This window comes from Pogonomyrmex barbatus, unplaced genomic scaffold (assembly GCF_055798465.1).
Source record: "Pogonomyrmex barbatus isolate J1 unplaced genomic scaffold, ASM5579846v1 scaffold7, whole genome shotgun sequence".
NCBI lineage: Eukaryota > Metazoa > Arthropoda > Insecta > Hymenoptera > Formicidae > Pogonomyrmex > Pogonomyrmex barbatus.
The window spans coordinates 9,602,155-9,615,749 of record NW_028297171.1 but is presented as its reverse complement, the minus strand read 5'-3'; the positions used below and the strand labels follow the sequence as shown (position 1 = coordinate 9,615,749).

The 13,595-nt window shown below is 45.9% G+C and overlaps 1 protein-coding gene and 1 long non-coding RNA gene across 4 annotated transcripts in view; one reads left to right on the top strand and one right to left on the bottom strand.

The window, feature by feature from the left end:
* LOC105432744 (uncharacterized) overlaps positions 1 to 13,595 on the bottom strand; it is a 175,068-nt gene that overhangs the window by 59,169 nt on the left and 102,304 nt on the right. Inside the window, exon 1 of one of the 3 annotated variants that reach the window (XM_089083210.1) lies at positions 11,953 to 13,578. The exons of the other annotated variants lie outside the window; for them this stretch is intronic. The gene's annotated coding sequence lies outside the window, so the exon portion shown is untranslated. Of the gene's footprint in view, positions 1 to 11,952; positions 13,579 to 13,595 lie in introns of those variants that run through there. 3 annotated transcript variants of the gene reach the window in all.
* LOC148934986 (uncharacterized) lies at positions 8,765 to 11,637 on the top strand. Its single transcript, XR_016140855.1, has 2 exons — positions 8,765 to 10,904; positions 11,048 to 11,637. It is a non-coding gene; the product is annotated as an uncharacterized LOC148934986 (long non-coding RNA).

Below are 13,595 nucleotides of genomic sequence, written 5' to 3'. Positions count from 1 at the left end.
AGAAAGAGAAAGCCTGATCGGAGTAAAGAGAAAGAGAAAAAGAGAGAAAGTTATAATGACGAGGACAAAAGAGAGAGAGAGAGAGAGAGAGAGAGAGAGAGAGAGAGAGAGAGAGAGAGAGAGACCAACCGGACGATTTCGCATAGTAAGTGAATTACAACGATGTAAGCCGCACATACAATCGATATATTGACCGTAACGCGGAATTTATAAACAATGTATACGTAACAGTATATAACACCGTACACTCTTCGCAGATTCGCTTTAAAGCTTAATGTAATCGATTAACTTCAATGTCGCAATAAAAAAAAGTATTTTGTGCTTCCAAATTTTCCATTCACTTTCAGAATGTAATTCTAAAGAATCTGTCCTCGCGTAATCGCGACGTTACACAATCGAGCAGATCAAAGATAAACGTTCTAAATTTATTTAGAAATCCACAGGAAATCCACAGGAAATCGCTTATACTACGAAGCCTTCACCTACGCATATTTTATACAGACAGTAGTAATATAATATAGTTTCCTCGACAAAAGTTGGAGTGTTTCAATGCTCGACATAACGAGAGTTCACGTGTAAACGTGAAAGACTCGTCGCGGGCCCACGAAGAGTTCAACGGGAGGGAGGGGAAGCCCGCCACGACGGTAGGAACGAAAGGGGAAAGGTGGAGATACGCGGGTAGGCGGACACACTATACAAAGACAATGTGTTTGTTGTCGATTAGCGGGAGGACGAGGTGAGGTTTTTACGAGAGTTTGGGACGGGCCTCGGCCCGGCGAAGCGCAGTCGTTTACAGCCGGAAAGAATCGGGGCCCGTGGCCCAAATGACCCTTACACCCTCTCCGGTCGCCTCCTCCAACCGTTCGCCTCCGTCAACCTGCGCCGAGATTTACGGCAATTCGCTTTTTGCCTCCTTTAAGGGCTTTCGTATTATCTTACTGCCGCCGTTTCTGCTTCCTCCTGCGAGTAAACCTACTTTACCTCCTACCCACCACTCTCCTTCCCGTCCCCTCCCTCCCCCCCCTCCCCCTCTTCCAGCTCGTGCCTACACTCGACGATATCTTCCTCCTCCTCGATACGAACAAGTATATTTGTACGAGTATGAACGGGTACAAGTGTAACGCAGACACGAATGCAATGGAACACCTGAGTCCGTAATTATTTCGGGGAGGGAAGGGAGAGAATGGTGACGGCGGAGAGGGAGCACACCACCGGGAGACTTTAATTACGTCAAATTCGATTAGACCGATATACGTGCGCGCGGGTCGTAGAAAGTTTTCTCCTTATGAGACTTATGCAAAAGACCCGTTCGGCAAGCGTGATTTTTCAAAATAGTAAACAGTAAATAATTCACATTTCTAAAACAGTATGCACAGTGGAGGGCGAGTAATATTTTTTTTTTTTTTCTTGAAAAAGAGAATTGTTGTTCGCGCGCCAAGCAAAGGTCAAAGATCAAAAGTGAAAGGCTTGCACATTAAAACGAACTAATTTAGGAATAAAGTATTATCCATCGGGATACTTATAATGTTAGATTTGAGCGATAAACGAGCGCCCGATCGATTTTCAAGTAGAAGTGAAAGGCTGTAGACGATCGACCGTTTAATAACGAATCTATCTAAACGACTAATTGGATTCGGCTAATGTTTAGTGCTTTTACAGGCATCCTGTGATTTATCGCCGAGATATGAGAACAGGAAACCTAATTAATATAACAGCTTTCTAATAATCCCCTGCAGAATTATTATCCTTCTTAGGATGTATCTAATATAATCATCTGTATATATATATATATATATATACATTTCTTTTCGTTTGTACATCAACCGGAAGATCGATAGCTGTGCAAGAATGCGATACCGTTCGACGTCGTCGTCGTCATCGTCACATTCCATGACACGGGAATCTCTGGCTGCGTAGAATTCTAAGATCTCCTCTGACGTCTGCTTAATTAATTACCATCCGCGGTTTTAATTAGCCGGGGCTGCTGCCTGCGTTCCCCCTCTTGGCCTCCCTCCTGGCCTGGCCTCCCCTCCCATCCCTCTCGCCCGCTCTGCTGCCTCTCTTTTCACGTCGTTCCGTCTCGGTTCTGGTCGTGGAAAATCGTGAGAGTTACGTTAGCGAGATCTCCTACAATTATACGCACGCACACGTCGCTGTTCCGAACCGACCGTAACATGTCCACACCTTCAGCACGCATCGGATGGCCGCTATTCTTCGTAACGCATAAGTGCGCATAAATGCATGACGCGCACGCGTATATTTCTTATTATATAAATTGCGATGGCGCGACGATATCGCGTCCACGAACGTTTCGCGCGTTCTGCGAGAGAGAGAGAGAGAGAGAGAGAGAGAGAGAGAGAGAGAGAGCAGAACGCTCGTGAAAAAAAAATTACACAGATAAAATTATCTATTTTTAGCGGACGTACGACTAATTGGTCGTATTCAATTTTCAAAGAGAGACAATGTCGAATCGTTGACAATCTCTCCTAAATATATTTGATTTACTTTCGATATCGGCAACATGGATTAGCACTGACAACAGTTAAATTACTTCCAGTTTTAACGAGCCATGAAAAATCGATCATCAATTTAACACTCGTTAACGAGAATTTGAGAAAGGTTGGTGAACTCGGCCATAAGAGTTGTTTACTTTACTCGTCGAATCCTATTGAATACCATCGAATTATTATATATGTGTCCTTACATACGCCGATCGTATTCAGATTCCTCATAATTTTCGATTGTCTAAAAAAAAGTATTGAATTTTGCATAATTTTCGATTGTCTAAAAAAAGTATTGAATTTTGCAGCTCGAATTATATTCCAATATAATTAGCGCGATACGTTGTTTATAATTAAAATACAAAAGACCGTGCGCCAGTCGTCAAGAAGAAAGTGGCAGAGGGTACACAAGGGGCGAGAGGGTATGTTAATTTAACGTGCACTCGCGCGATCATTGTTTATTATTATGCATGCTAATGGAGGTCTAAGGGTTCATAGGGTTTCGAGCACTCCCATTCGAGAGGATTTTGCTAATTCCGTGCTAGGGTGGTTTTAACCGTGGGTCATAGTACAAAAAGAGAGCGGAGAACAGAGAGAATTAAGTATATGCAGTTTCTTTACGAAAGAGAGGGAGGGAGGGAGGAAGGGGGGAGGAAGGAAGAGAGAGAGAGAGAGAGTTCAATATCTCCTAAGTTTAGATTATCTCAATGTTTCCTGATACGTTTCAACTTCGCCATTTTCTATTCGCCTCCGCTTTAACTGACGAGAAATTTACATATCATTTAAAACGTTCCATACCGTTATAAAATTTTAAAATATTCAATTACATTCTCTCGCCCTCGTTCGTTAAATTATCTTGAATATCCATAATATCGATAAATATGTGCATTATTGTTATTATCGTTAACATAATCGTAGCGATTGAAAGACGCGTCCCATTAATCAACCGGCGGCAATATTGACGCATCAGGAATGTTAGAAATAATAAAATGCGCCACTGTCATATATATATATATATATATATATATATATATATATATATATATATATATATATACAGAGAGAGAGAGAGAGAGAGAGAGAGAACCCTATATTCCCGCCCCTCTTCTCATCAATATACGGAGTAATATTCATAATGTAATGGAACTGCCGTAATGTAAGCTAATGCATCCTGCAATTTCTTGAAAGCACTCGAATAATTCAGCAAAGGCAATGTATTCCTAATATACTTAGAAACTCTCTGATATATTTATCTCACAATTAGGAATTCGCAATCGTTTTACAGCTGTCTAAATTGTCCAAATAGCTATCTCGCGTCATGTTTTAAATAAGAAGGGAAACACACCGTAATCAAATTAATCCTGTCAGAGGTATGCGGTCGATTATGCAAATGTCGTTATTCCATTTGTAGCAGCCAACAAAATCGTCGCCCATTTCATTCCCATTCGTACTATTATCTTATTCTAATTAAAAAAGAGGATAAGATTCGTTCGAATGACAAACACTGGAAATTATAATTCGCGCGCGCGCGCGCGAGAGAGAAAAAGAGATAGTTTAAACAATAAATATTTTTAAGAGTCGCGCATGTTTTGTTACTGATAAAATAACATTGCTTTTAAGAAAACATAAACAATGTCAGGAAGTTTATCGGTATTACTGCACGAGTATATAAATAGTATCTCTATTTTTTTTTTTACTCTTCGTTAATACCGTTATATATAAAGTAAAATAAAGGGAGCGGGGGGGGGAGGGGAAAAAAACCTGGTCGCACCATTAATGTTACGAATTAACGATAGATGACAAGCGGAATGAGTATCACGAACTTGTCTGGCGCACGCGCGTGCACACACGCAGTCTCGCGCACACACGTTCGCGGCGTGTTCACGCATACGCACGTACGCGCGTCACACCATCGCACCGATATAAACTCACTCACATACGTGAAACGGCTTTTACTTAGGCGTTCCGTTACCATACATTATCCCAGAGTGCTCTACAGGGTGACTGGATTGAGATTCGCGACAGGTGGGCCGCACGACCCTGCGCCATATGGAATTGACAAGTTTTTACGCGGTTGCTGCGGAATTGCGGGAAACTACGGTGTATCGCGCGTACATGTACAGGAAAAAAAAAAAAAAAAAAAAAAGATGAAGAAAACAATGAGGGACAAACAATGAGTATCACATTTATTCCGCGTGTCTGATGAACGCGAGGGGACCGATAAAATATTCAAGGTCTTCGTGAAACACGAATCGCACCGGCTATGCGGTCTGTCCGAGATCGCGAGCATCCACGAGGTGAAATAGAAACGAAGCGGACTTAGCCGAACTGCCTGGCATCGAAGTTAGTTGGAATTTGTTTTCGCTACTCGAGGCGTATAAATCGTTTTTAAATATCGACGTTTTCGCGCGGGCTCCGCAACTTTTTATAATAATACGATAATTAAAAATCAGCAACAGCGTTACTTTCAGGCTTTACTTTGTTATTACTACGGCGGACGCCTTGGTGCATTAGCTTGAATACATCCATGAATATTATCCTGTACTTCGTCGAGGACTGAGGAGGGTGTCTGGAGACGTAGCGGAGAGGGAGGAGGAGGAGGAGGAGGAGGAGGAGGAGGAGGGGGAGGGGGAGGGGGAGGAGGAGGGGGAGGAGGAGGGGGAGGAGGAGGGGATGAGGGGGAGGGGGAGGAGGGGGAGGGGGAGGAGGAGGAGGAGGAGGAGGAGGAGGAGGAGGAGGAGGAGGAGGAAGAGGAGGAGGAGGAGGAGGAGGAGGAGGAGGAGGAGGAGGAGGAGGAGGAGGAGGAGGAGGAGGAGGAGGAGGAGGAGGAGGAGGAGAAGGAGGAGGAGGAGAAGGAAGAAGAGGAGGAGAAGGAAGAGGAAGAGGAGGAGAAGGAAGAGGAAGAGGAGGAGGAGAAGGAGGAGGAGGAAGAGGAGGAGGAGGAAGAGGAGGAAGAGGACGAGGAGGAGAACGAGGAGGAGGAGGAAGAGGAGGAAGAGGACGAGGAGGAGAACGAGGAGGAGGAGGAGGAGGAGGAGGAAAAGGAGGAGGGCTAGCGAGGGGTCGGTATATAAGGTATAAGGTAGTCCATTAGCGTTAATATTATAAACGTTAGCTGCCCTCTGGCCATCCCCGTAACATACTCACGTGCGCCTGCGTACCTCTCTTCCTCCTCACCCTCCACGTCCCTCTGCACACATTCTATCTACGTTCACCACATACCCACCATCTTCCTTCCACGTTCTCTATCGCGGGTGTACACTCGTCTTCCGTTTCTCTCCTTCTCTCTTTTACCTCTCGATCGCTGGCTCTCTCTCTCTATACCTCCATCTCTTTCTCGCTGTCTTGCATATATTCCTATTTTTCACGTTCTCTCTCACATGTATGCACTCATCTTTATCCATCCTCGTCACACTCCAGTCATTCTATCACTCTCCGTTGCAACGGCGGTTTCCAATGCGCACCTACTCTATCTCCATCTTTGTTTCGTGCCCGCTTTATCTCTATCTGATTCTCTCTCTCTCTCTCTCTCTCTCTCTCTCTCTCTCTCTCTACTCTTCTTTCCTTCTATGCTTTGCCCTCTCATTCCTGTTCCCTCTACCTACACTCGGTTATCTCTGCCTCGATGTTCTCTCTCTTCCTCCCTCGTAAATTCATTTCGTCTCTTTTTAAGCTGTATCCCCTTCTTCGTCTCTCCATCTCGTAGAAATCCGCTCTGTCCCTCTCGCTCTTGTTTACTCTTCCTCCCTCTTTCATTCTCCGCACTCCAGTTTGCCTCTGCACGCACATGTGTGCGCGACGCGTATTCTCGACGAGTTACACGCACGCACGCACGCACGCACGCACGCACGCACACACGCACGCACGCACGCACGCACGCATGCATGCACGCCGCATGTACGTGCAAACGTACGAACACGTACATCTCGCGAAGAGCACAAATACAAGTCAATACGAGCGGCTAGTACACGCGCGTAAGTGCGATCGCGAGTAATGCGAGTGTATCGCGTATTGTGACAGATTTGATTGGTTTACACCGCAAATTAGTTCCTTGGAGAAGTTGGATAAAATTTGTAAAAAGCGATAAATAAATTTTCAAAAATATATAAATAAAATGATAAATGAGATTATATCAAAATAATGCTTCGGAATATTATGAATCTATGCCTGTTGGCCTGTTATCATATTTCGAACGCTTCATTCACTATTTCAGTCTTATCTGCAACGAGTACCGATTGCGCAGCAATAAAATTAATTATTGTATCCATGCTTCGATAAACCATTGAGAAATTCTCGGGCGAGAGGCTAATTAGAAGCACAAAATTTGTACGTTGAACAGGTTTGGTAAAATGTCGACAAAACCGCGGAAGCATCGATAATAATGCGTGCTGATGGTCCATTTAGGTATTAACCTCGAGCATAATATTTATCTGCCCGCTCTAAGTAATAAATCCTCTTTGTGATTAATGTATCGAGGATTATTTCAGAAAAAGCGCTGCCTCTCGCGAGGCTTCGACGTTTTTATAAGCCCGGATTTATTCTATTAATTTTCATTAATATGTACTCGATCATTAATTATGTCTATATACGTAAAATTAATTTCTTTTTGCCTCTCAAAGCTCGTGAAAGTTGCATTATAAAATACCGTGTGACTAACGCGCGAAATATATCGATCACTCGTGATTACGCGTAGCCCATATTTTTAATAGATATAGATACACATATCTGTCTTATTACTTATTTTGTTTGCTAAAACCGTTATCTACGATAGTGCCCAAAGAGTTATCATTAGCCATCCACAGAAAATATATAGCGGCGTATGTTTATTGACGCTATCTAACACGATTACGCGTACATTTGTCATAACAAACATGATGCAATCGCATAAATTCACGTGCTAATGTGATCGACCTATCGACCGTCAATGTTTTCTCGGCGTTTTTACACAGCGTTCGGTTATCGTAATTCTTATATATAATCTCGAATTATCTCCGACTCGAGCATTGATAAAGTTCTCATCTAAGCAGCCTCATTATCGTAGCGGTCTGAGACACGGTAGGGAGGAAACGCGAAATCGACATGGACTCGTTCGCGCTAGCAGACGTCTCGTCGTTGGAAAGTGGCAGTTTGCAATTAAACGACGATGTTATCGTAAAGGGCGGCCGGCTCGGTTCAGTGTGTACATGGCAGCGAATTAAAATGTAAATACTTGATTAAAGTTAATCCCGGGCAGGTGAATAAACCTGGTACACAAAGACAGAGAAAGAAATACGGCGTCCGCGTGGGGCGGTACGGGGGAGGGGGGGGGGAAGAGGAAAGCGAGATATCCATAGTGGTCCTAAGGGGTGCTTTTTATTGCCGCTTTTTATTAGCTGAGTAGGTGTACTTCGTTCCGCCGTTGCCCCTCAACTCTACCCCCGAAGCGCTCCGAGCCACCCTTAGCCACCAACCATCCATCCCCCTCCCGCCGCCCCGGTTTCGTTGCCCCTTCTGCCGTCGCTTCTCGCGACCCACCGCCTGCGGAGTCGTGCTGGCGTGTGGAGCGCGTCGGAGGATTGATTAAAACTAACGTTGCGCCAAGAATTACCCTGTGAGATTGAAAATTAAATTAATATACAAAACCCCCGCCCACCCGGGGCTAATTAGTTATATGATAGTAATTAAAAGTTAAGTATATCTTCGTGCGCGGACGTTCTAACGTACCTGTCGCTCCTGGCTGTCATCCCCAAAACGGCCGTGAGCAATCCTTTAGCCCCGAGTGAATATTGTACTTTAAAAAACGGTGTCGCTCCTGCTAACGAGCATTCCCGCATATTTTTGCCACGCCTCTGTTACATCTAATTATTAAATTAATTCTCATATATATTTAAATTCTCATTCGAAATTTGGCTTTCGGATTAACTCTCGCGGTACCGGCGGAAAAATACAGAGAGTGCGAGATACAAAGCCTCTCTCTTTCGATGTACTTTAATTTGCAATTTGACAACAGAAATGCATAAGCTTTTCGTTTGTGTATCGCTTACCACCGTCTGAGTGTTGCAATTAGCGTATTTTCCAAGAGAGTGTTGTAAATTGACGCGCGCGCGCGCGCACACACCCACACACCCACCCCCCCCACACACACACACACCCACACCCACACCCACCCACCCACACACACACACACACACACCCCCACACCCACACCCATATCCACACCCACATCCACACCCACCCACCCATCCACTCATCCACCCATCCACTCATCCACCCATCCACCCACACACACCACACACACACACACACACACACACACACACACACACACACACACACACACACACACACACACACACACACACACATTTACTATTGTTGGAAATCAAAAAATAAACGGACACGCGCAGCTGGCGTGACATTAATTCTCATTTGTTGCGCGCTATCTTTAGACGCAGGCGATCGGTATCATCGAGTACCTAGTAGAGCAAAAGACAAATTACCTGGCCGCTGCGCGAATCTCACGGCGCAACCTTGATACGATAGCACGCGCGTAAACGCGCCCTAGTTCCCTGCCAAACTGAAAATAGTCGGCGAACTAATATCGCGACGTTGGAAATATTTTATACCTACATACATTGCGCTCATATTCGAGCAACTTTCCTTACGAGTTATAACGCGCGCTTTATATCCGCCTTCGGAAATAATTTCGCTAACCGTGATTCTCCTTGGGGGAGCGCTCGGCGGCGTATCGCAATAACGCCGAAGAAAGGGAGAGAAGAGGGGGAGGAAAAAAGTCTCTCGCGACTTCTCTCTCTCTCTCTCTCTCTCTCTCTCTCTCTCTAAAAGTCGCGAGCCGATGCGCGCCGCGCGGTCACCACACTTTGAATTTAGTGTCGCGCGCTCCGCGCGATTATTTTCCGGCGAAAACTTTGGCTCGGTCCGTTTAACAATTTTCGCGGTTTGGTAATGGACCTGCAGAGAAATTTCTGATATCATCTAAATCCAGATTAATCCGCGGAATTACAGAATTATGGAGAATTATAGACTAATACTCCTCGTTTCTGATTACGCCGGCCATGAGGTTTTAATTGGTTCGATCGGCCGCTCGCGCATATCTGTCATGAGATAGCATCATGTGAGATGTACAGTACCGTCCAGAAGTCCGTGAATTAGTTGCTATAAAGAGAGAGAGAGAGAGAGAGAGAGAGAGAGAGAGAGAGAAAGAGTCTTTTACATGCGCGTCGTGTTTGCAAATTTGTGGACGATAACGTGATCGTCAAATAAACCTTATCGCAAATCGAGCCCGTGATTTTGAGAGAATTCGGGCATAGAAAAACCACTAACTCGATAAAAATAATAATGCGAATAAATCGCACGGAAAAACATGTCTGTCGCGTCATAATTTGCAGTTAATCTCGCATAACTAATAGAAAGCGCGTGCCAAAGGAAGAATAGTTCGTCAAATCTCGTATCCCGCTATTAACGCGACCGAGATACCTCTCACGAAAGATCGCATGTAAATGGAACTACGCAACTCAGACTTGGAAAATTATACGGTATAGAATTGGCCGGGAACCATCACCCGTTCGCAGTAAAGTCCTTTCTTAAACGTACGTAGAAACGGGGCAAGTTCGAGACTCTCGTTGTGTCGAAAATCGAAATGGCGGTTTCGCTGATTAGAATTTAAACTCGCAAACTCGGATCGATAATCAATAGCGTAATTTGTGCGTTTCCTCCGGGGAGTACGTAAGTGGAGGGGAAGGGTAGCATCTCCGCAAAGAATATTCTCGTTCGAGTCGAAAGTTGAAAACCGCTTGGCGGCGGGCCAGGGCTCACGTAACTACTTGTTTTGCCAAAGCTACGAGACGCCCGCCGCCCTTCGCCTTCCGCCACTACGGCGGCGTAGCCAGTCGATTTTCGAAAAAGGTTAACACCTAGTCGCCCGGATCCGACCGCGACGACCACGTGGCAGCGGACGCGCCTGCGTGTCCCGTTCTCTCTCGCAACCTTACTCGGAAATTTCTTCTCAGTCTTCTCGTAGCTATCGGTCGGCGCGATGCTTCCGCCGCGGAAAATATTTCCGTCTGCCAGCGGTGAATGTGCGGGGACAAGTGGCATGCGGACGCGGGCGGTTGTCGGAAAGCAAAGCGCTTCGAGGACAATTCTCGAATTTAAGATATTCCCAAAAAAGTGTCGTAGACTCGATTGAATTTAAATGTATTATAATAGATTCTCGTATTTAGAAATCTCGACGACACAGACGAGATCAACGATCTTAGAATAAAATGTACTTAAAGATCCGAGATGCTCCGAGGTTCGAGCGCGAAACCGTAAGCTCGCACAGTTGTCACGAATTAGAATGGCGACAAACGCGTGCCACGAACTGTGCTGGACATTAAACCCCTGAGGGTTAACGCCACTCCTGTGAGTACAAACGCGGGAACTTTGGTCGAAGAACGAGAAATATTTTGATTGCTGCTGTGTAAACGAGGATTTCACACATTGGACATTAACCCTTCGCGACGACAAAGACAGGCTATACAGAGACAATGTTTTCCCATTTGCAGGTAGACGACACAAGTGTCTCGGAGAAAAAAAAAAAGAATTACAGATACAAGACCTACGATATATACATATATCGAGTAAATGAAGAAAAATCTTCGATCAAAAATACAACCTCGCGTTTCCGATTAACTTTTTTGAAAACTGAAACTTATATTTGCGATGAATAGTTTAATTTTTAAACACATATTTGCCACGAAACATGAAATGTTTAACTACGACTTGTGTAAATAAATGAGATGTGGATCGAATCGAGCGCCCTCCGATTTTTAATTTATATATATTGTATGTACAAATTTAATAAAATGTGAATTTATATTCGCGCAGAAGCGAATAATTTTTTAATTTATATTATCTGCAAAGCTTTTAATATTTAATTAATAAACGGATGAATAAGTAAAATCTGGATTCATGTGACCGGCCCATTAATTTTTCATTTATATATTTTCCAGTAAATAGAGACGGTGCTTACATTTGCAATGGATATTTTAATTTTTAAATATATTAAAAATTTATGAGTATCAGTTAAATTTATATGCAATGCATGCATCAATTTTTATGTATATGCAAATAAATAAAGAAAAGTATATGAAGACGAGGAATCCTTAATTCTTTATCTCCCCTTTATGTTCAAACAGGTACAATGTTAATATTAATTCCGACGTTCATTAATTTATTAATGTATGTATGCCGATTTCATCGAGAGATTTATCTTGTATAAAAGAAATTCTACAAATCCTAGCGTCTAGAGTTTCATACCTACAATCGATCGATTTCTCCGTAACGCATCGACAGATTGTGCTTACAGGAATCGGATCATTGAATCGAAGTGAGAGTTACGCGCTTATCGACTACCTCGATCTTCCTCGAAGTGATAAAAAGCTAAGTTATCAGGAGTGTACACACTCACCACGATCGCCGGCATGCGTAGGCTGTTGAATTGATCGAACCGCTATCTAGATCCTCGGCTAGATCCGATGGCAAACCAGCACTGTTTTTCACTTTTAGACGACGACGATCCCACGTCGCGATCCTCGTAGATCGGCGACCGTCTCCTCACGGCCCTCTCTTCTTCTTCCTCTCTCTTCCTCTTCCCCACCCCCCTCCCTCTATCTCTCTCTTTCTCCTCTCTAGCTGCTTCTCACACACGGCACACACAGGCGATCCTCACGGCGCGCCGCGCAGCAACGCAGCGACGCGCGACGGCATCGCGAGCAGGTGTCCACAGACCGAGTCCTCGTGCCTCGCGCTCGCGAGGATCCTTCGTCCTGTCCTCCTCTTCGGGCTATCGATCTCGGGAACGCACGCACGCCGCGCTGCTCGTCGACCACCGCGAACGCGCCCGCCACTGCTCCAGCCGTCCGCTTCTCGGTCTCGGACGCGCGCTCCTCTTCGAGGAGTTCACTTTCGATCAATGGAACGTTGTGAGTTCGTACGCTCCTCTCGGACGACGTCGATCCATGAAAGATCGTGTATCGCTGATCCGCTGATTTAACCGACGACGATTACATTATACAGACGAGACAATCTCTCTCTCTCTCTCTTTCTCTCTTTCTCTCTCTCTCTCTCTCTCTCGTATTGTGTTTTTACGATCCGCTTGCCGATGTCAAAGATTTTCCCCGTCGTGATCGTGAAACTCATCAGGTGCGAAAAACACGCGATCAATCGATACGATCACCGCGACAGCTTCTCACTGATCTATTACGTTCTCGACGAGCAGTCGGGGATTGACTTTTTTTCAAAGACGAGGAGATCGAGGACTGAGTGGAGCGAGCCTCGAATCACTTCTCGATCGCAAACACATTTCAGCACTCCGTGACACCTTCGTGACTCGCGGGATCCGACCGATTCGAACGCGATGATCACTGAAAATGTATCGTGATTGCACACGGAATGAACTCTCGAGATACGTTCGGCCGTGGTCTAAGCAGCAAACGACCGCCGCGTGTACGCGCGCCTCGGAGAACGCGAGGAGAGAGAGAGAGCTCGCTCTCAGTGGAGCTCGGCGTGACTCCTAACGCGACACATTCCGCGAACTACACTCTGGGACTCTGGCCTCGACTTTTAATCTCGCGCGCGGATCCTCGCGCCCCGACCCTCTCGCGCCACAGGCGCTTAAGTCAAGGTGAACCGGAACACGGCGAGCGCGAGAGCACACCGCGCGACACGCAGAAAGCGGAGCGGCGACAGACCGATTCGCGCTGCACGAAGTCGGACGAACGAGTGGCAGCTGGAGGAGCCGCCGCGTCGTCGGCTTTCCCCCACCATGCGGCACGCATCAAAGTAGCGGGGAGAGCAGGGGAGAGCGCGAGAGAGCGCGAGAGAGCGGTGCGCGCGGTGAGGACGAGGACCGGGCGCGGGAGGGATGGCGCGCGGTCTTCGGAACCGCAGCGGCGGAGGGAGCGGAGAATAGATGGACGTCAGGGGCGTGAGTGAAGGAGGGGCATCGATACCGGTCCCTCCACGCCGCGGGGCCCCTTTCCCCTTTCCACAGTCAGAGGCGCCCCTCTGCGCCGCGGCGCGCGCTCCACGCGACTTTGCGAGTGAAACATT